The following is a 23794-nucleotide window of genomic DNA, read 5'->3' on the forward strand; positions in this document are numbered from 1 at the left end:
AACTGAGAAAATAATACAGCCTTTGAAGCAGAGAATCTGGGCATCTCTTGCTCTTTATAGAAGTGACTTAAAATGTTTGACTGACACACTATCAGGGTATTTTCTTGTCTTCCATTGGACAAAGGGTGGGCTAACCAGCTTATCTGCGGCCTCACTGGAATGATGACCTGACCACACTGATACGCTTTATAATATTAATGCAAAGTTAAAAACATAACCTCTTTCATCCCCAACTAGGAAAAAATCTAAAGGGCATACGCTCCCTTTTGTTATTCTAAGTAAAGGACATTCTGAGTAAGTCTCTGGTAACTTTTGAAGTAAGAACGGAATATTTGTGAATGCATATATTTGTAGGATGGAAAATCGAGGAAGGTTGTAATGAAAAGGAAATTTAGAAACTTTGTTCATTTTCAAGATGTTCAGTTGAGTCAGAGACTTTGACATCCATTGGGTCAGCATGCAGAGCCTTCTGTGAGTTTGAATTAAAAGCACTTCAAACCCCACGTTGGAAGACGTGACTTTTGCCTCCCAGGAAATTTCTCAGCAATTCTGACTTGAAATTCACCCACCTTTCTTATGGTGACTGAATATTTCTTCATGCATAGATATTAAAACGTGATTTTAAAAAATAAAAAACCTCAAAAGTTGCTAAATACAGATTTTAGAATATACCACATGCATTATAAAAATTATTCATAAGCAAAAAATAATTCATAAACAAAGGTAGGAATGAAAAATACACGATAGCCTTCTTTTCAAAACAAAGCAAACTTTGAAGGGTAAGAGAGAGAAAATGACCTGAGAAAAGTCAGGTCAATGGCCAGCTTTCCAACAGAAGATACGCAAGTCTGCACCATCGTCTAAAAGCTGAGTCTTCGTTAATAAGGTGGCACAGCCTCAACAGCCATCTGGCATCATCTCTGCCAGACCGGAGTGCTCTCTGCTGTAACTAACTTGCGTGTTTCGTTCAGACCAATTGTGAAGTCATGAAACTTTTCTCAGGCTCAATTTCCTCATCTGCAAAACAGTGGCAGTCGCCTTCTAGGGCAATGGTTTCAGTTAAATAAACAGCCCTCGCAGAGCACTTAGCAAATACACTCCCAGAAACAGACTTCTCTCCTTCCGCCCTTTACAGGTGATAACATTTCCATCCCACTCTTTATGAGATCACTTAACTTTAAAGAGCTGGCACACACACGGAATGGTTTTCAGCTCATATAGTCATGTTTTTAATTCCCATCAAGTGTATTAAATTGTGTTCTGTTCTTGCAAAGGAATACCATGCAGCAATGAAGGAATAAATTACAGCTACATGAAACAATGTGGATGAATGTCACAGGCATAATGTTGAGTGAAAAGAAGCCAGATACAAAAGAACACCTACTGGATGATTCCATTTTATGAAGTTCAAGAACAGCTAAGGCTAATCTATGGTGACAGAAGTCAGAATAATAGCTACCTGGAGGGAGTGAGGGGATGAGGGGGGTGGCAGGAGGAGAGGCACAAAGGAGCCTCTGGGACACTGAAAATGTTCTGTACCTTGATCTGAGTGGTGGTTACACAGGTGCATACATATGTCAAAATTCATCAAGCTGTATACTTAAGAGTTGTGCATTTTACTGCCTTTATGTTAACTTCAATAAATAATATTTAAAATAACCTTTTTTTCAAAGCACTATTTGACTTAATCTTAATTCATGGTAGTTTTTCTCTCATGTATTCTTCCAGGCTCTTTTTACATTTACATGAGTGATTAATGTATTCATTGGTACCTCATAATTGTAGGAATAAAGAATTACTCAAAAATGAAATTTTCCAAATATGAATTTAGCCATTTAAGCAAGAAAACTATTACTTTCTTGGATAAAAATCTTCATGAAATGATTTGTAGTCCTCACTATCATTTTAAACAGATGCTGTTGAGCACATTCTTCTTCTCGGTGAACCAAGGTCATCCTTAGAAACTTACATGGGAGAGCTGGGCTGAGATGGAGTGACAGCTTCAGGGGCCACTGCTTCTATACTGATGACAGTCATTGTTGCCACTTCCCTGTTATCTGTTATTGTTAGCTTGCCTGTTATTTTTCACTGTTGCGTGCCTGCCTCTAACCATCCTGGTCCTTCTCATTTGCTTTCTCTCATTCATTTATTCATATATTTGGTACATAGTTTTTGGATGCCTAGTATGCGCAAAGGACTGGAGATATAGTGGTGAATAAGACACTCATGATCCACAACCTAAAGGAACTTAACATTTTAGCAGAGGAGGCACATATAGAACAAGAATGATGACTATCTTAAATGGGAAAGTATAGGACCTAAAGTGACATTTAAGAACTGAGAGATGAGAATCTAGCCCAGAATGAGACCTTAGTGAGATTTCGTTGAATGAATGAATGAATGCATGCATGAATGAATGATCATTAGCCAACCAAGAGGAGAAGAAAGAGTTCTGATTTATTGTGCATTGAGAAACCAGGAATTTAATTGAAAGCTGCCTAAATCAAGAGTCAACAGCCCCTGAGTGAGGCCCTGATGGACTTAATGGCATTAATTTTGGCTGCTGTGAGGACTGTTTTTTGCCTTACTTAAAACCTTGAGTTACTAGACAAGTGAAGGATTTTTAGTCATTGCTCAGCTAACCTACACATATCCAGTTTTTATTTCATCCTACCAAAACAAAACCAGCCAAAAATATACCCAGTCTTTATGATGATTCCTCTAGCTTGCCTGTATAGTTCTGCCCCCAAGCTCCCATGAATGTGACTTTTCTAGCACAGTCACCCAAAATCATCTTGAGAGGTGGGTGTCACCTACTCATGTCTTTGCATGACAACTCTGTTCAAACAAGCCAAAACAGCCCTGACTTGTTGGGCATTATTGCATGTTGCAAATCACCACCTATTTTGGGACCTATTATTGTTCCCAGAGAGTTCACCTTCATGACATATTACAAATTAAGAACTTGCAGTCTTGGCCGGCCCCGTAGCTTAGCGGTTAAGTGCGTGTGCTCCGCTGCTGGCGGCCCGGGTTCGGATCCCGGGCGCACACCGACGCACCGCTTCTCCGGCCATGCTGAGGCCGCGTCCCACATACAGCAACTAGAAGGATGTGCAGCTATGACATACAACTATCTACTGGGGCTTTGGGGGGAAAAAATAAATAAATACAATCTTTAAAAAAAAAAAAAAGAACTTGCAGTCTGAAGGACAGAAGCAACAGATGACAACAACCTTTGTAGACAGACTTGACTCAATTATATGCCTTATAACGCCAATCTGATACAGAAGCATTATTATATCACATGTAATAGCAAAGTTTAAAATGCCAGAGATATAGGCCAATTGATTCATGGCTTGATTTGATTATGACTTGATCCATCAACAAACTATCATGTAACTGTAAGAACTCCTAACAAGAGACATAAATGTAGCCTTTGGTGACCTTAGTTTCTTACAATTCCATATAGATCTTTGGGATTTGAAATTTGAAAAAGCTAAATAAAGGAACTGCACCAAATAAGGATTTTCCCAAAGAAATAAAGGGAATGACAAGTATCTGGAAATGGTTTATTTTTAGACTTTTTCCCAGAGTCTTTCTGTTCCTCTGATAACATTTCAAGCATACAACTACATCGATCTAATTTAGAGACAGTGGAATTAATGCATGAGCTCCTTCACTGGTCAGGGTCTGTCTTGCATTTACGTGGTATCACAGGTCAAAAGTTTGACAGACTCGTAAGCAATCTCAGTATATCTATGGGACAGACAAATAGACAGCAAAGATTCTTACCCCTATTTCGAAATCTTAAAAGAGAGGTAAGAAAAATTCAATCCACCTGTCGAAAGCTACATAAACTTTCAGTGATCGAGGTAGTGAAATGACTCGCTGCTAAACTCAATTTTCTGATAGGCATATAAAAATAATCGACTCTGCTCCCTCTTGGGTGAACTCGATGTCTTTTGACCTCCACAGCGGTTAGATTTAGTCTTATTTGCCTAAATACACAAAGCCACGGTGAAGTTTTTCCCATGAAGGAAGTTTCCTCTAATTCTGAAACAATCATTTCTTCCAGCCATTTTGCAATGCCAGTGTCACTGGGGCAAAATGTACCCAAATCACGATCTTTCATAATCAGCGGGCTCTTAACTTTAGTACCATCTTCATACTTGCGTCTCCTACTATAAAATACAGTAAACAGGCCAAAGATTCCATATGTTTGTTAAATTGCATATAATATACTGCAACTCCTTTCCCCAAGAACTGGCCATTACAGAAGTCTTTTGGAGCTATTCTTTTTCTAGATTTTCCTTTTTACTGTTTGTGTTTTAGCCACTAATAACACGGTTGCAGGTATCTGTGTCAGGATTTCATTATTACAATTGATCAAATGTAAACATTTGATTAAGGCTCTAGTTTTATCATATATTCTCATATTTTCTACAAAAAAACCCAAGCTAGAAGATAAATACTTAGTATTCCCAAGAAGTATTTAGTCATTAGTTTCTGCAGAACTCTCTGTGACCAGCATATACAATCATTCCTAGCAGCTGCATTTTAAAAACACAGATTTGAAGATAAGAAGCAGTCTATCGAGCTGACCTTTAATTTGTTATCTTGTCAAAATTTAACAGAATGAGGAAAATAAAGTTTAAAAGTATTATCGTGAAACCAGAGCCACCATTTAGCAAAAGCTTTTAATGGAATGAGTCACGGGGCATACGAAGTGCAAATCGCAAGGTTACACGTCGCCTCTTAGAAACTCTGCACCTGGTTCCGAATTCTTTGCTAAAGCAAACACTACCATCTGATGCAGACCACTGGGAAACCTCAAGCACAGGTAGATTTCCCCTCACTCTCCATGACGCGCACGTCCCTCCAGTAAAACCGAAAACAACACTTGATCGAAACTGAAGATTACAATTACCCAGGAACTCCGAGCCACCAAAAAATACAGTCTGTAAAGAAATTACTTCTGCCCCCTTCCTCCCCTCACCATTCCCACCCCTTCCGCAGAAGGGGACCCGAATTGTATGTAACCTGAAATTTAAAATATTTATCAATACTGAAGTATGAAACAAGTACCTGCCAAACACCAGGAGCTCTCCTTCCCCTGCTCTCTCTCTCTCCTCCCACACTCTGGCAACGGAATGCCCTTCAAAACCATGGCTCAGTGCTTTTGGTAAATGTTTTACGAGACACTAAACAGCCCTGTGTCCCACCCTCAGAGCAAACACCATTGAGAGAACACAATATAATGGTCGCAAGGATATCGTGTGATGTACAATAATGCAAATGAACAGGCAGGCCCTATTTCCACACTTCCTCTTAAGGGGAAAATAAAAAATCCCAAACTTTCGAGGAGTGGGGTGGGCTAGCAGGAAGGGCTCGCAGAAATAAACCTTGACACTAGAGGCATTAGAGGTGTGTGTGTGTGTGTGTGTGTGTGTGTGTGTGTGTGTGTGTGTGTGTGTTTAAAGCAGCATTATGATAAGCTCATTGTTCTAATCCTCAAGCAAGTCTCAGCTTGCTAAACTGAAAAAGTGTCAAAGGCAAGAGTTAACAAAGGGTAGAGTTCACCAGTGAGTCTATAGACACAGTAGCAACTATACATTTACCATATATTTCTTTCTCAGAGTAAATGCAACTTTAAAAAGCTTTTCAGAAACCATCGTCCAAGATAAACAAAATGTACTCCCCGTTTTCCATATCCCTCAAGTAATTCAGTTAAAAACCAACTCTGCTCAAAACCAGAAGTTTTGCATTCCATTCAAGTTAACAATTACAACTGGAGGATAACAGAAACTTGCTGGCACCGAATTATTAGCATACCCAGAATGTCAGGTGCCTCTTGGTACCACCAGGGTTAACAAGATAAAGAGAGGGTGCCCTGGGATCATCTGCTGGTTTTACGGAAACTACATATGGAGACTGCTAGAGTCTGGAGCCCATGTGGGCAGCACGTGCCTACCTGCTCTTGGAGCTTGGAGTAGGACAGTCTGAGAAATGAGAAAGCAGAATTATTTAGCAACCATCAAGCCTACTCCCTAAAAGGAGACCAAAGCCATCTAGAGGAGAAGGAAGAATTGGTGGCTTTGGAATCATACACACAGCCAGGTTAGGCAAATAAAACCATTCTCTTGTCCCCACTCCTTACCCCAGTCCCCAGGAATACTCAGAATTCTGCATTTCATACCTTTAGGATGTCTAGTGGGGTAGAAAGAAAACCGAACATAGAATTGAGATCGTGGCTTTTCTACACACCAACTGTGTGACCTTGCACAAATCACTTAACCTCTCTGAGCCCGCTTCTCATCTATAAAATAAAATTGTCTAAAACCAGGAAAGCTATCCCAAAGAACTGACAGCTCTCCCAATTTGAGAGCCTAGAAAATGGCACAGAGCAGTTCTTTACATTTCAAAAATCTTAAGGGTTATTGCAAATTTGTTTGTCCCTCCTACCTTAGGTATGTAGGTCCCATCTTACTTTCAATTTCCTCATATTACAGATGCCTCAGGTTAGTGCTGTGACTAAGGGCAATTGACTTCTCTCTGGCCTGACTGACTAATGTAATGTTTTGGGTGGGTATCCTAAATGACCAGTTATCTGCCTTTCAGGGGCGTGGTGACGGGGCCTCCCCAGCCTCCAGCCCAGGCTGCCATCTCTTTTTGCTTTCACATTTCTCCTCATTACGAATTCATCTTGCCCTCTAACACAACTAGCTACCTGCTTTATAAAGTCTCATCCCGGCCTCTCTTTCCCCCCTTTTTTTGTCCTCTCACTTTCTCTTCTTTTTCCCTCCTTTCCTCCTTTTCTGCCTTGCTTCCTGGAGAGAGAGACACACACACGGGGATGTGGTGGAGAGCAATTATTCTCATCATTCGATTTTTCTACTACTTTATGTTTATATTTTATGTATCAAACAACCCGTCGAAGGAGGTAAGACAGATGTTATTGTCCAGATTCTACCGATGAGAGACCTGAGATCCAGCAAGATCCAACAAGTGGCCTGAGGTCACGGGGCGACTGCAGTTGGGACAGGGACTGAAGCTCGGCTTTCCTGACAGACCGGGATTTCCCTGCTGCCCCTCAAACACTGACCAGCTCCTCGCCCTCAAATGCACCTCTTTTCAGTGCCCTGAAGTCCCACCTGGGCTAATCGGTTCTCCCTGCTAATTGCGGCATATTTCCTCTCACGGCTATTTGCCTCATCTCCCTCCTTCCTCCCTCCGGGCTAGTCAAACTCTTATCCTATTTTGAGGTTTATCTCACTTGACCCCTATAGCCCACCCGCTGGCTACTGCTGTCCCTGAAGAAGGACAAACCCAATAGGAGCAGAACTCCAAAGTGACAGACCTGCATGACTGGGGAATAATTATCCACTTGATAGGAGTCTTTCCTTATTAGTGCCTCCCTCGGGTCACGTATCCCAGGCCCCCCTGGGCCAGTGTATTTGTGTGTGTCAGTTGCTTTCTAGAGCACCAGAGCATCCACTTCTGCACCCACCCGTCAGCGTGGAGTCCAGTGCTTACTGTTAAGGAACATATGTGAATTTTGATGTAAAAAAAATGTGAAGACACAGTATCTGAACCCAAAGCAGTGCCTCAGTGGAGAAAATTCCAGGTGTAAGTGGAGGCCTGTGAGTTTAGGGTTTTGATGTAGTTGCTCTGCTTTTTTGTTTTTTTGTATTTAAAAGAGGATGAGAAAAGTGGGCTATAAAGAGAAGATAGCAAATAAGCTAACCATCACATCATGCCATGAAACACGTATCATTTATGAAATGTCTGCAATAACCAGGTACTCGGTACACAATCTCATTTGCCCAAATCAAGAGCCACGTGCCTATGTGTTCCTCTGCTCTCTGCACAGAACCTGTTTGGCCGTGTTCTGCGCAACTCCTTTTCCTTGGCCTCCCCACCCACTCCCCTTCATCTCTTCTTCTTATCCCAAAGACAATCTGTCCTGTTCACTTTGAAATCTAGTGACACACTCTATTTTGGGGGCCTTCATTTGACCACAAAAACCAACCAAATAGACAGTATGCATTCCCCACTTGTTTATGTGGGTTGTATCTGTTGCTTTTTACCACATTAGAAATTCAAACTGAGGAATTAAAAATACTTATTTCTTGATTACTTGAAAATAACAATAGTAAACTCTTATGTTAACATAAATAATATTTTTTTAAAAAATTATACTTCCCAAAAAAGTAGACGGTAAAGAGTACATTGTTTATATTTTTGCAAATTTCTTTTTCTTCAAATCTCTTTAGTTACTGGCTTGATAGAGGTCAGCTTATATTTGCTTCTGCCTTCAATCTGTTGAGATATGTTATTTTCAAAGTATATAAAGAAAATTCAACCTCACAAAGATATGTAGCTGGAAAAGGAAGTATTTTAGTAGGCTGTTCAGATAATCGTGAACATTCTTCTTTGATACTAAATCCAAATTCTACAAGAGATAGTTTCTTAAAGGTTAGCTGCAGAATCTGAAACCATATCAATGAACTTTTCATACTCTTAACATTAAAATCCACTGGATTATGTTGTACTTTGAATGGATCTTTTACCTATGCATGATTCTGTAACATCATGAATTGGTGATTTTGAAAATATTGGTTTACTAAGTTGTGAAGATCTTCCAAATATTGACACATCTCATTATACAACATTAAAAAAAAATCACATTTGTTAATATCACAACTAATCTCATCAGAAAAGCCTTTAATTATTGGCAAGCTCATGGTGGTGAATGCAAGTTCTCCAAAATTTTAACGTTTGCTTGAAAGCTCAAATTTTGTCACTGGAAACAAATATTATCTATCAGTTGTGTCCTTTGAAGTGACAGGCACACTTCTTTCATATTCCAGAAAATGTCTAACAAATACTCCAGTCTGAATAACCATAGTTTATCTAGTTTACCATAGTCATTTTCCTTCAAGTAAAAAAGGTGTTCTATGACAAAAGCAGCTTTGGTTCACTCTGTAACTCAATTCACAAGTGATTTTCCTTGAGACTATCATCATAATTTGGAATGCAGCAAAAGTGTTTTATGCATACTTCCCATTTCATCACATAGAATATTAAAAAGATATATACTCGAGTCGAGATACAATAAAATTAATATTTTCCTGCTTCATCAAGTACATTCTTAAGGATAACTGGCTATTTTTTTTTTTTCTATTTTTCCCCCAAAGCCCCAGTAGATAGCTGTATGTCATAGCTGCACATCCTTCTAGTTGCTGTATGTGGGACGCAGCCTCAGCATGGCCGGAGAAGCAGTGCGTCAGTGCGCGCCCGGGATCCGAACCCAGGCCGCCAGTAGCAGAGCACACGCACTTAACCGCTAAGCCACAGGGCCGGCCTGAACTGGCTCTTTAAAAAACAAAACAAAACAACTTTGAGGGCCTGGAGGTAAAAACTGCTATGGTCACTAGAACACTTTGGTGCCACCATCTTATTTTGTGCTGAGATGCCAGCAGTTTTACCCACCATTGCCTTTTCATCATTAGTGCAAATGTCAACACAGTGAAAAAGGCAAAAATATTAATGTTATTATGAAAGAGCACTTTGGGTTCCTCGATAATTTTTAAGAATGTAAAGGTAAGTATCCACGCAATATTTGGGACACACTTATATTAAAAAAATTACTTATTGTCTATCTGAAGTTTATATCCAATTGAGCGTCCTTTATTTTGTTTGCCTGTTAAGATGTGCTGAGCCCAAAAAGTTTGAGAAACACTGCACTAGACCATCACACATGTGCTGAAACACTAATACCAACATTTATTAAGCACCCACTGTGTACCAGACCCAGTGCTAAATTCTTGACATATATTACCTCTTTAATCATCTCCAAAATCCTATGTGGCAAGTAGTATTATGATCCCTATTTTGCAAATGAGAGACCAGAACCCCTAAGAAGACAAGCGAAGCTAATTATTGGTGGAAGGCAAGCTTGGAACCCACCCACTCAGACGCCAAAATCTCAGCCTGTAATTATTAGGCTTACACTGAACTCTGAATAATGGAGAATCCCAAAGATGATGGGTCTTTCTGCATATTTGCATCTCAGATTTTAGTAAATCAATTTCTGTTACTTCTCTTCTCTCTCTGTTTCATAGCTGTCTGTTCTGCTATCAGAGCAATGGTGAAAACCAAGACTGTGTGTCAGGGAAATCTATCCAGACCTGGCCATCAGCATTTTGACTTGGAGCAGACTTTCCTAATGGATGCTTCTCTGGGCATGACAACAATATTGTTCCGGGCTGGGAATTCTAGAATGAAGCAATTGTGCACAGGCAGTGCTCATTACTATTAATTGGAAGCTACTTGGAGCTTGGTGCTGGGCTAGAATCATCCTTGAGAATAAGTTGGGAATTTCTCCAAATGAATCTGCACCAACTGAAGCAAATGCAACCATTGTTGTAAGTGAGCCAAGGCCCTATTTTTTGTATGATCATGACCCAGGCCACTGGATATATTTAAAGAGCTCAGGCTCAACAGTAAACAAACAAGGGAAAGTAAATTTTTTTTATTATCCAGCATGGGGGCAAGAGTATACACTCACCGTGCCACATGATCTGCAAACACAAAAATGAATTTGCTTGCAGCCATCCCCCAATTACCAGTGGTTATAATGTAATGTAGAAAGTGATAAACATATAAGGGAGAGAAAGAGATACTAGTCTTTCGTACAGGAAAAATTTCTTTAACAAAGGGAAGATCTACTTTTCAAATCTTTTTTGTTTTGTAAATTTGGATTTTTGTTAGATGTGAGGCACAGTTGTGTACACAGAAGCCGAGGGTGATATAACTTTGAAAATCAGCCTAGAGGAGAGAATGGGACAAGGGGAGGAGAAAAAAGGGTAGATCAGAAAAGAAAAGATGCCAGAACTGGAGTGTCAAAATGAAGAAGAGGTGCATTTGAGAAATTAAGACCTGATGAAAGACTAGAGACAGGCCTAGGTAGAAAGTGGGTTTGGGGAAACCCAAGGGCCGTACACCTGGCCACGGGGTGTCCAAAGGAAAAGTAGAGTCATTTTTCACGTTTAAAACTGTCGACTTTGCAGTTTGCCTCAGGCCCGCCTGGCAGGGCTGCTGTCTGAGTTCAGATACTGTCCCAGCCCTGCCCTAAGCCCTGATGGCGCAGTCTGCCTCTCCAGTTCAGCCTCTGTATCTGCACACTCAGTCTAGATCCCTCAAGCACTGAAAGGAGTGTCTGCAAGAGCAAAAAGAAAAAGAAGAACAAACTGAGATGCGAGCCTGGGCTCCCTCCTTAGATAAGATTGGGTGACCAAGGATTTCCGCAGCTTTCCCCTTCAAGGAGCCTTCAGAATTTATTCTTCTGAATGCTAAATGTCAAGGAGGACACAGCCAGAAACAGTGACTCATCAAATTTCCAAAGTCAAGACCAGAACGCACAGACTCTGGATCCAAGGACTCGCTTTCCACCTTCAGAATACCAAGTCAAGGGCCCTGCCTGCTTCAGATACAAAACAGATGGAGCCATGTGGCCCGGCCTACACCCCACCATCTCCTTTCCCTGTCTTCGGGGTTCTTTAAAGCACAGAGAACATGGAGTTTTATCGCTGAGCCACAGGCCCTTATGACATTTCAGAAAGCGATCTGCCTTGAAAAGTAGTTGAATCTGAAGGTCACTAGTCATTAGTGTAGAGCAAGATAGTAAATATTTTAGGCTTTGCAGGCCATATGGTTTCTGTTACAAAGTTTTCGTTTTGAAACCCTTAAAAATGTAAACACCATCCTTAGCTACATACAAAACATATAAAAACAGACAGTGGAGGGGGCCATAGTTTGCTGATCCCTCACTTAGAGCAGCTTCAAAGGGTGAGCAGCATCAGCTGGTGACCTCTGCATACAGTTTGGTCGAACATAGTGTCAAACATTAGGTAGATGTTACATCGCCTTCTTGCTGACAAGGGCTACCTAATTCTCCATCGGACTTGCCCAAGTCTGACAGTCTCTACTTGTGGAGTCAGCTCACCTTTGCTGTGATCCTCTTCAAAGAAGAATTTAGCTGTAGATCTGGCAGAGAATTAAACCCTCAAATGACAGTCTTATATATTTGGAAAATTTGATCGATGGGATTTAAAATAAGCTAGGATATTTTTTAATCCGCTAGTTTTCATTCTGAGTGTATGTGTGTGCATTTTTGTTTAAAAGTGAACACTCCATATGTATCACAAAATTTCAAACCTGGAAAAGTCCTCTGATATAGCCTAGTTTACTACTGTTTACACTTGAGGAAACTATGACCTACTTCGGTTAAATGAGATATTCCAAGTTACACACTAATTGGCAGAAGAGCTGGGGCCAGAAACTTCATTTCCTGGTTTCCAAATTGTTCTCTTTCTACTACTCTACTTTATAGCACATTGCTGAATTAGTACTAAAAATTCAATTCAACAAATACTTATACAGTATTTTCAACAGGCCCAGCACTAGCTAGGTGCTCTGGGTATACAAAAGAAGTAAGTACAAGAGAGGATTCCTGCCCATAAAAAGCTTTTGGTATCCTTGAGAAAACAAGGCACACACACATGAAATAAATATATTCTCTCTTACGTTGTTATGTAACTATGTAGCTAAAACAGGGCTACTAAAAGTTTCTGTAATGATAGAAAGGTTCTCTATCCTTGCTATTCAATATGATGGCCAGTAGCCACACGTGGCTATTGAGCACTTGAAATGGGGGTAGTGCGACTAAGGAAGTGAAATTTTAACTGTATTTAATTTCAATTAATCTAAATTTAAATAGCCACATGGCACTAGTGACTACCATATCGGACATCACAGATGTAGAAGAATGGTTACAGATCTGGATGGAAAATAATAACACATTCTCTCACTTCGCCTTCTTGTGCCTATGATAGAAACCGCTACTGATCACAGAACTCTTTCCTTCTGAGCACGGGCAGGCTCTTAGGATTCTTCACGCAACATATTTTCAATTGCCTGGACCTGGTATATAACACAAAACCTATCTGCCATCCTAGATACAGATAAAAGTGACAAAAGTGAGCTGGAGGAGGAAGTACTTGAGCTGAACCTAGAAAGACAAAATTTGGAGAGGTAAAGAGGAAAGAACAAAGCGTGTGGGGCTCTTCACATAGAGAACAGCATGAACAAAGGAACCGGATCGAGGTCTCTTGGTTCTAGGACGGGGAGGATGCTAGCCCGGCAAGAAGGGAGGATCATGTCGGGTGTGGTGAAGATAAGGGCACAGGCAGAGGGTGGGGCTAGATTAAGGAGACCTTCGGATTCCAGGAGTTTGGACTTTTCTCAAGAGCAGTAGGAGCCCTGAAGGTTGAAGCAGGAATAATGACTGAAGAAAAACATGTTTTAGGAAGGCAAATCTGACAGCAAGCCACAGAATGGACTGCACAATGGACATACACATTCAGAGACCAGTGAGAAGGCTATTCCAATGGTTTGTGGTTTTCCTTTAGGAAGGTAATACTTGTTTACTAAAAAGAATATAAATCAGAGAAAAGCAGATATAAAATTAAAACTGGACCTCTACCATTCCAACTCAACCATTGTTGGTATTTTGATGTAGTTTCTTCAAGGTTTTTTTTTTTTTTTTCCTTCCATGGCTATTGCAGTAATTCAGGAATAAAGTTATGACCAGGACTAGGAAGGTGATAGTGTGAATGGAGAGGAAAGGCTTTACAAAAGAAAATTTTAAGTGAGGCAGCAGAGTGAAGAGAAAAGACCATTAGCATAAAAGGACTTGAGTTCTCGGCCTGGCTATTTCGATGGGCCTCCTGTCTCTCAACCCCCAGACTTGGTTTCCTAAGTTTAGAATCAACGTACTAGTCTAAATCAACCTCTTAACCTCTTCTTACTGGTGTCTAAATAAGGGTCAGATGAAATTTTTGAGACCTCCCTCAACCTAACATGGAACTAAAATATGTGTATATGTTATGTCTGTGTGTATTTTAAGTGAACATCACATATAGCAGGAGTTGTCATAAGACAAAAATGTTCCCTTGATCTTTAAGCTGTACCAACGGCATGTAGCCCGTTGCAATCAATAAGATTTTAGGTGCAGAGTTATTAAACTGTCTATTCTGAGCAGTGTTGTAAGGAGGATATATGGATGTGGTTCACAGGACACATAATGGGGCAGTGTAAACAGGGGATCCCTTCTCAGATAGGACCCCACCAAGAAATGACAGCACCCTCCTAGGAGCCAAAGGTTTTTAAGGCCCAATCCATTTTCACAAACCGTAGGAAAAACAGAAACAAAAACAGCTGCTAGAGAACACAAATTATGCTCTCAGGTTAATAAGCAAAGTCTACACCAGTGGCTGTCCACAAGGGACGTACATGAGACTCGATTATGGAGTTTTCAAAAAATACTGATGGTTGGGCTCCTCCTCAGATCAATTAAATCAGAGTCTCAATAAGTGGGACCTGTGCATTGGCATTTTCTTTGCTTTTTTTTTGGTGAGGAAGTTTGGCCCTGAGCTAACATCTGTGCTAATCTTCCTCTATTTTGTATGTGGGACGCCACCACGGCATGGCCTGAACAGCAGTGTGTAGGTCCGCACCTGGGATCTGAACCCGTGAACCCTGGCTACCGCAGCAGAGCATGCAAACTTAACTACTACGCCACCAGGCCGGCCCCATGTGCATTAGTATTTTTTAAAAAGTTCTCAAAATGATTGAAACTGGAAGCACAAGCAGATGTCTCAGAGCAAGAACAGTTCAAGGGGCACAGAAGCAGTGTGGGATCCAGATCTGAGTATCCATGCTCTTAGCCACCCTGGTTAAGAGTTGCAGCCAGTTCCTTAGTGAGGGGGAACCGGAAGCCAACACAGAACCCCACGACACTTTATAATTTGCATATTAACTACATAAAATATCTATTTCAGAGCGTAGGATCTGTCATTTTCAATACATCCCTTTGTCATTTTCACTGAGCCATGTGTTAGAGAACTCCTGGGGACTCTGGCTGGTCAATGAACTCTGATCAATGAATGTGCCTTTTTCTGAGGATCCCTCGGCCTTCTGAGGGGCTAGGAGTTAAAAAGTACAGACTCTAGCCTCAGACTGCCTGTGTGTGCCAGCTCTGCCATGCACTAACTGTGTGACCTTGGGCAAGTTACGTGTTCTCTTTTATACCTCAGTTTCCTTATTTGCCAAATAGGAATCCTAACACCTTCTTTATGGGATTATTGTAGAAATTAAATGAGGCCATACAAGCAAGAGATAATATAAGTAAAAGACTTCTTTTGTGCCTGGCACATAGTAAGCACTCAATAAACGTTATCATCATCTTCATTATCATTATTCATCATTTATTTTCATCATCACCTCTAAGGTTCCTTTTAAGTCCAATATTTTACAATTCTAAGAATCCCTTGGTGATTGATTGCACAAATGCAAATGAAAATAAAATCAGTAGGTACCGACATGCCTAGATTTAAAGGCCTGGTTTGTGTTCACCCCAGACTGACTCCTAAATAACCATTTCATTCTTCGCTTAAGATGTCCCTTGTTTTTTGTGGACCTTGGTCTTCATTTCGAAAGAACCTCACTTACTTTGCAGACACAGAATTTTTGTCTTTCCGGACGAAAGCAATGTGGTTGTTCTGTTACTATTATTTCCCAGCAGCACAGACACACTTGAGTATGGCCAAAGTGAGTGTCATTCTATTTCCGTCTGCAGCAACTGCTGACACCTGGGGGCGACGTGTTTGAACCAATGCACATCCCTGGACGAGGCCCCAACTCAGCGTAACATTGATGCATGTCTAATGACTGGTTTGAAGACCTTGTTCTTGGAAACTTCAGGGCTGACATTTGAGTGTTGCCCAGGAAATTTGCCTAAAGGTTCAATGCTGACATTAGCCACAGATTTCAGCCTCCTAACCTTGGAGTATTCTCCTTGTGCTCCACAGCACCAAATACCCTCCTACAAAGCGTCATGCCATCATCGACCTGTTATTCTGCCAAAAGACACACAGTTTGTTGATCCCACAGCTTTCTTTTTCCTTGTCTATGGTGGGAACAAATCTCTTCCTTTTAGGAAGACAGTCCTCCTTTTGTAGGCAAACATCCGCTTGTCTGCCATACTGTTATTGGTTGAGTCACAGCCTCGTGGTAATTACACACAGACGATTATAAGCTGCAAAGGACTTTGGGGTTACTTTTGCATAATTCTCAACACCACCAAGCCCCATACCTGAATTAGCACTTTTGTTGAACAGGATCAGAGATCAGACAAAAGAAAAGAAAAGCGAGAGGTCCAGACAAGAGGGTCACGAGTTTACTCTCTGGTAAATCCGGATATAGATGAGAAAAGAGATGTTCACTTCTACTGCATTTTCAAAAATACCATTAAATATTTGATTTACGATATTGCTGTTCTAATTCATTCTTGTTTTATTGTTAATATTTCTTATAACTAAATGCTTAAACTTTCATTCTTAAACTCTCCTAGAGCAAGGATCACGTCTGAATCATCTTTGTATTCCTCATGTACCCGCCGGAGTATCTTTCATATCGGGGTCTTTTGTAGGTTTATTAATTTGAATCAAATTAAATTACAGGCCTCTTTTTCCTCTTCTGTGTAGTAATAAGTTACATGGTGCAAAGTAAAAAAGTAAGATGTGATATGTGATAGGAAAAAATCTCTGCTATTTTCAGGTGAAGAGGCAGAAAAGTCACATTTAGAACCTGCCTTTGGGGATTGCCTTGAGCAACCTGAGGTCATTTTGTGACAGGCCCCAATTAGTAGCTGACTAAACAAAAGAGAATCTGTCTCCCCTCACTTGCTTGACCTTTGCATGTATTTGTTCTTCTGCAAGTTTTCATCATATGGACCACACGAGTTGTGCAACTATAAGAGGCTTACCTTAAGTCCTATTTGTGTTACAGTCTGTTTTCTTGAAAAAAAAAAATGATGGGAAAGGTATACCTTCTGGTTATTTTTAGGGATTTTGGGAAAATTGTCTCTAAGAGATCTGTGATCTCACTATAAGAGACCTACAATTCAGAAACATGAAGAGCCATTTTACCACAGAAAACAATGTCTTAAGCAGCCCACCTTTTCCTTCTTTTCAAAAGCAACTTCCATTTTCAACTTTTAGGTTAAACAATATCCACTTCTTAATTTATTAACTTACTAGGAATGGAAATCTAGGCTATGATGAGTAGGAAAGGGTCAGCACTCAAAATGTTTTACTATCTCATTTAAAGTTTCCATCAGAAAATCCATTTTTTCCCTTCGCCTTTCCTAGGGATCTCCACTGTCTGATTTCTGATGTCCATGTCTTGATGGAGGAGCACAGACTTCCTATGGCTTGAGAAAAATCAGGTAATAATCTAGATGTTAACTTTTTAAGAGGATTGGCCAAAGAGGTCACCAAAAGCTCGTATAAAAAGTTCAAATTTCTTTATATCAATCATGGCCAGTGATTCTCTTTCCTTCTGTATGGGGAAAACAGACCAATCTTATCTCAGACTGAGGTAAGAATCTCCAAAAAAAAAAAAAGATTATAAGCCTGTTAAAAAGATCTATCTAGGGCCAGCCCCAGTGGCCTAGTGGTTAAGTTTGGTGCACTCTGCTTCGGCTGCCTGGGTTCGCAGGTCCAGATCCTGGGCACGGACCTACACCACTCGTCAGTGGCCATACTGTGGCGGCAGCTCACATACAAAATAGAGGAAGATTGGCAACAGATGTCAGCTCAGGGAGAATTTTCCTCAGAAGGAAAAAAAAAGAAAGAAAAGATCTATCTAGCTCTGGTCAGCCTCTACACTCAACAGACCTCTCAAAAAATGACCACATAAAATTCACTCGTGACTAAGAAACTAGCAAACTTGAGATAGCTGATTCAGTAGAATTGGAGTTCCACGTATATGTGTGCATGTATGTGTATACATGTACATGTGTAAATGTCCAAATCTGTCAATTTAGTTACTGGTCAAAGTACCTCAGCTCATCAGTACTCTTGATAGAAAATGTCAAATAGAGCACTAAGATTTGAAACCTGAGAATTTCATAATGGTCCAAAAGTGGAAGCAGGGTCACGTAGCTGGCCTCTGTCTGTTCTATTTAAATCATCCACTTTTTAAAAATCTGGCCTTTGGGTGAGAGAATCATATACTATGCCAATGATCACTCTTCCCCGACACCATCAAGGAAGTAGAGAAAAAGAAAGGTGGACACATTCGTTGATGAAAACAATCTCTCACTAGAAGCTGATTACCTTCCTGCGGGAGGTAAGTGAGGGAAATTGAGAACATAGATTTGGGGAGAATTCAAAGGATTGGCAGGAAAACAGGACTTGGGATCCAGCTCTAGGAAATCATGCTGATAGAGAAGGAAGAATTTATGTCTGATCCACAAAAGCAAAAGATCTGATCATCAGTTTGAAATCAATCTTTAAGGGGTTTTAAGGATTCTTCCAGAAATTTGACTAAGTCCTTATTTTACACCAGACATCGGTTCATCTAAAGCCACTCTTCCTCTACCTCTGTCCCCATTAGATTCATGCTTATTCCTTGAACTCGACACACTCTTCCATGTTGAGACCCTCATAAAGGCTGTTCCTCATTTGGTACAGTCACTACCACCTGCCCCCAATCTCCCTCTGCCTACTAAATCATTCCTTCTCCTTCGGGTCTCAGTTAAAACACCACTTAAAACCTTCCCTGATGGTTGCCCCTCCCATTAACATTTAGGTTAGCTCCTCTGGTTTTAAACTGCCTTAAACTTTTTATAATTCTTCTTCAGTGCACTCATTACTCTTTTATTATTTAACGTCTGCCTTGACTACTAGAGCAGGTTACTGGGGGCAGAAATCCAATCCTTTCTGTCTTAATCTCAAATTACTCATTACCTAGCACAGAGCCTGGCACAGAGTAGGTGCTCAGAAAATGTTTATTAACCAATTTACCTGTATCCCTACTGATTTCAGAATTAGTGTACTATTACTCATGCGGCCCTATAATATGGAGGTTCTACAAGTCTTAAAGCCTATATAAATCAGGCCCATGTGGCTTGGGGAATCCTGCCCATTCTGTGGCATTAACTCTATAGAGATGCTATTTTCCCACACATTTAACATGAATGTGGACTTGGATTCATTCATAGATAATGGATGTTGACAAATCATTCTGGGGACACAGCAATGAAATACTCTAAAATAGAGTATTTTACTTGCAAATCCTACGATGCTGATTGCTGGAGGGGAACCTGGCTTTGGATAAGAGTGTCTGATTCTGGTATCTGTTGCCTAGGAGGGCTGCTCCAAGATCTCACACGGGCGGTTCTGAATGCCAGCACCACTGCTTATGAGGTCCCAGGGCTACTAGTCTCAAAACCATCATATGAAGTCACCAATAAAATCAGTTTTTCTTTCAGCCCCAGAATGCTAAATTCTTTCTTATAAGTATAGACGTCTTATTGATTAGCTCTTTGTCAGGAGAATATTCATTCCCTACCCCCCGTGCCCCCCAAAAAAGGCCCTTGTAGTCTGAAAAATAGGAGGTGGGGAACCCTTACTGTTGGTCTTTTGGGGATGACCAACATCAGAGGTCATCAGAGGAACGCTGTATTACGCCAAATCTAAGTCTCCATAAGATGTATCCAATTTCAGACATGCTAAATTGTGGGGGAAAAAAATGCATTCTAGAGTTGATGAAATGCAGTAAACACTAGAGGAAAAACTCAGTATTAAAAGAGTTTAAGCAAAGTCATTCAAATATAGCTTCTGTCATTCTTTTTGACTGTGGGAGTCCTCTGGGGACACTGGTACTTACAAACATACAGGGCACTCTGGCCTAATAAATGAAGCAAATACCCAGAAGCAAAAACAATGTGTCGGTCAAAAAAAAAAAAAAGAGGGGATTAGCACTATGCAGTGTTCACCTACTTTTCTCCATGCCTGGATTATGTTCATTTGAGCCACAATGAAGATGGAGCCAGCTTGACTTACCAAACCTTCTCAGTGAGCCCAGGAATGGCTGATCTCTGCTGGGGGACCTGATGCAAGGTGTCCTTCTAATGCCTCTGTTACCTGAACTGTGAAATGGAAAAGACAACATTATTGACCTAGAGATGGCTAATGAGGAATATGCAATTAGTGATCACTAAATGGAATGGAGGGGCAGGAGTAAGAGGAAGAAATATGGTGTTTTATTATTATCACACACCTTTGTGTGTGCATGGATTACAAGGAAAGCTACATAACCGGACAGTATAGGAAATCTGCACTGGCCCACATACTTGGAGAAAATACGTCACATCCTTTCTCCAATTCTGCAAGGCTATTCAGGTTCATGTTAGCTAAAGGATATTCAAGGAAGAAAATCTTAGTCTGACAAGAAGAAAAGGGGGAAATATATAAAGGAGTGGTATAACAGGGAGGGGAAGTTCACAGTTTTGCCCAGGTGCTCAAAACTCAGCTCTTACTGCTTGTTGGCTGGGTGATCTTGGGCATTTTACTCAAGTTCTCTGAGCCTCCTTTTTCTCATCCAGCATAGGCCTAATGTTACCCCCCTGTTAAGGACATTGTGACAATAAATAAGATGACAGGTATGAAGCCCTTGGGGCCCTATATGAGAGAGAACACTCAATGAAGGGCAGCTGTGATGATTATATTCACTTAAATTTCTTTCTGCAGAGGCACATTAAATTGTGGTCTTTTAGGGTAAATCACCAAACACTCAAAATTTTTTAAAGCATTGCAAGCTGTTAGTGTTTTTAATGCTCCTTTACCTTTGGAAGCCCTTTATATCTTGCTTTTCTGCCCATATATAAGTAATATTCTGTAACTATTCAGCTTCATCTTTAAGTAAATACATTTCATTAGCCAGGCTCTGTACAGCAAATTTTATTATGCTACTACTCCACCAAGAATGAATAAAACTCCGCAAGAGTCTCACTCCCGCCCCCTCCAAGAAAGACCACGAGTCCACAACCTACCTCTGGGAACCAAAATACGTATTGAGCTCTGCCAACTCCTGCCATCCAGCTCAGTAATCATTTGTTCCAAAGTTCTTCCCAACTCAATGGCCTAATTAACTGAGGTTGAGCTTTTGATTAACAAACAGTGCTTGAAGGAACCTTGACCCACAGAAACTTGGCATTTGACTTGCTTCTCTGAGTCTAACCTGTGTCACGAGTGCCAGTTTCAAGGGTGATAAAGGACCTGGCTGTTTGCTTACAGCAAACGGAGGCGGTGCCGTGTCGTTATATGGCTTTTACCTCTACTGTCCACCAAACCCTTGCCAAAGAAATTTTGCAGCCCTCATGTCAGTTTTTGGAGTGAACAGAATACAGGGTATACATTTCAAAATTGAAAAGCACCTAAGTTCTACCTGGCATTTTAACTAAATGTCAGTTGTCTGAGAAACATGAATATGATCCCAGGATCACAGTGATCAGACTGGAGATCAGGTGTGTAAGCAGGTGCATGTTATGCCGGTCCAGATTCTGCCTTGGTGAGCAAACTGCTCTCGCTGATGGTTCCTGAGTTCCCCTTTATTAACATGTTATAAAACTTGCATCAGACACAAGGCAGAGGCCACAGTACGTGAGAGTTCATGTTCGTGCCTGTTATGAGATGAATAGTGGCCCCCCTAAATTCATATGTTGAAGTCCTGCCCCCTCGTCCATCAGAATGTGACTGTATTTAGAGATAGGGCCTTTAGAGAGGTCATTAAGGTTAAATGAGGTCATATGGGTAGACCCTAATCCAACAGGACTGGTGTCCTTACAAGAGGAGATTAGGACACATTCCCACATAGACCAAGGGACGATATGTGAGGACACAGCAGGAAGGTGACCATCGGCAAGCCAAGGAAAGAGGCCTCAGAAGAAACCAAACCTGCCCACACCTTGATCTTGAACTTCCAGCCTCCAGAACTCCAGAACCATGAGAAAATAAATCTCTGTTGTTAAGCCCCCGAATCAGTGGTTTTTAGTTATGGCAGCCCTAGCAAACTAATTAATACTCTGCCTCCCTCCCTGCACCCCTCAACCTTATGTCCCAGGAAGGTAACAAATGAGTGATGTGGACTGAGAGCGAGATAATAGGAGTGGTGTAGACAGTAGTAAACAGGAGAGGGCAGGTTCTATCTACAGGTATCAAATTAAAAAGCTTTAAAATACTGTGAGGCCATACAAAATATGTCCATGGCTTGATTATGCCAGTGACTCTTCAAGTGCAATCCCTGGGAAACACTATTGCAATTTGACATTTAAAAACACCCATTATTCATGCTTTCAAATACTAATTGAACACCTACTACAGGCCAGGCCCTAAGCCAGACCCCAGCCGGGCATAGCAGTGGTGAATAAAACAGATGTCTTCTCTGCCTGCGTGGTCTGGCTTAGGGAGAGTCTGGATAGGGAGTCCAGGGACAGAGCTTGGCTAGAAATGCCAAGTTGAAAAGACAAAGTTGCTGCATTCCAGAAAGGTGCAGATTAGTGGGGCACAGAGGTGGAACGAGACCATTTCAAGACAATGTGACCAGCTATAATATGCAAGGGGCAATGGAAAGCAGGAAGGAGATAATTCCAAGTCTGTCAAGGTTAATCAAAGAAGATGTGAGCCAAGTCCTGAAGGATGAGTAACCATTTGCCCAGCAGACAGGGATGACATGAGGACAGGGCATTTTCCAGACAAAAGGAACAGCTAGTTCTTGGGTGCAGGGACATGAGCGGACACAGCATCTTTGGCGAATGACTAGCTGGGCTGAGGGTGGGCAGTGGAGAGCAACAGGACATGCGGCTGAACAAGGCAAGGAAGCTCACGTTTTCCTGCACAGTGAACCACTGGAGAATTTTAATCAGCAAGGTGCCATTACCAGAAGTGCATGTTAGAAAGATCACTCTGACCACAATGCAGAAGGGGCTAAAGGCAGGGCGACCCATCGGGAGGAGATGAAGGCAGGAATCAGGGGAACAGACACAGGGATGCTGGGTGGTCAAGGTCAGGGATGCAGGACTGGAATCGTCATGGTGTTCAACCACGGCCACGGGTGACACGACCCAAGGACATTATGTGCGTAAAGACAAGCGCTGATTTTTGAAGCCGGGTACTACTTTGATCAATGAGAACATGCATTTCTTAAGAAGCTTTTAATTTCATTTATCTTACATTTCACGTCAGGAAACTAACTCATTCTTTTTATTCGTTGAAGCCACACGTGACTGTACCTCAGTTTCCTCATCTGTAAATATGGGTAATAATGGCGCTTCTCTCATAGGGAGGATTCCTTGAGCTCATTAATACACCTAACTACTTAAGTGCAATAAATGTTAGTTATCATGAAAGCAGAAATAAACTTTAAAGAGCAAATGGATAATGAATGACTGCAATTTATGACAGTCCTCCGTCTCAGTGAATTATGAGCCAGATTACAACCACCACCACAACCACAAAGAGTAAAAACCTATATAATTGCCTTGGAAAGGAGCTGCCTCTTATTTCCTTGATCTCTCCAGAGCTGTCACACAGTCTCTTAGAAAGGGTCCTGATGTTTGTGCATGACCAGTACTTTAAATTTATAAAATGCTTTGTCTCAGGCAAAAATTTTTCCACGACTAACGATTCAAGGGGATGTGGGACCTGCAGTGGAAGACTGAAGGCAAAGAGGCACAAGAGAACTTTCTAGAGAGATGGAAATTCCTATTATCTTGATTGGGGCAGCGGTTCCATGGCTGTATGTGTTCCACATATCACTAAAAATGTGTGACTTGTTTTATATGTAAACTATACTTCAAGAAAGATGAATAAAGAAAGAAGAGCTG

General features: G+C 41.0%; 1 protein-coding gene across 3 annotated transcripts in view; it reads right to left on the reverse strand.

Annotated features, from left to right (window-relative positions):
* The window catches only part of RBM47 (RNA binding motif protein 47), a 152339-nt gene that overhangs the window by 71392 nt on the left and 57153 nt on the right, over positions 1 to 23794 (reverse strand). For all 3 annotated transcript variants that reach the window (XM_058546939.1, XM_058546938.1, XM_058546937.1), the window contains exon 2: positions 19974 to 20059. The gene's annotated coding sequence lies outside the window, so the exon portion shown is untranslated. The remainder of the gene's footprint in view (positions 1 to 19973; positions 20060 to 23794) is intronic.

The sequence above is a fragment of the Diceros bicornis genome, chromosome 8, assembly GCF_020826845.1.
Source record: "Diceros bicornis minor isolate mBicDic1 chromosome 8, mDicBic1.mat.cur, whole genome shotgun sequence".
NCBI classification, from domain to species: Eukaryota; Metazoa; Chordata; class Mammalia; order Perissodactyla; family Rhinocerotidae; genus Diceros; species Diceros bicornis.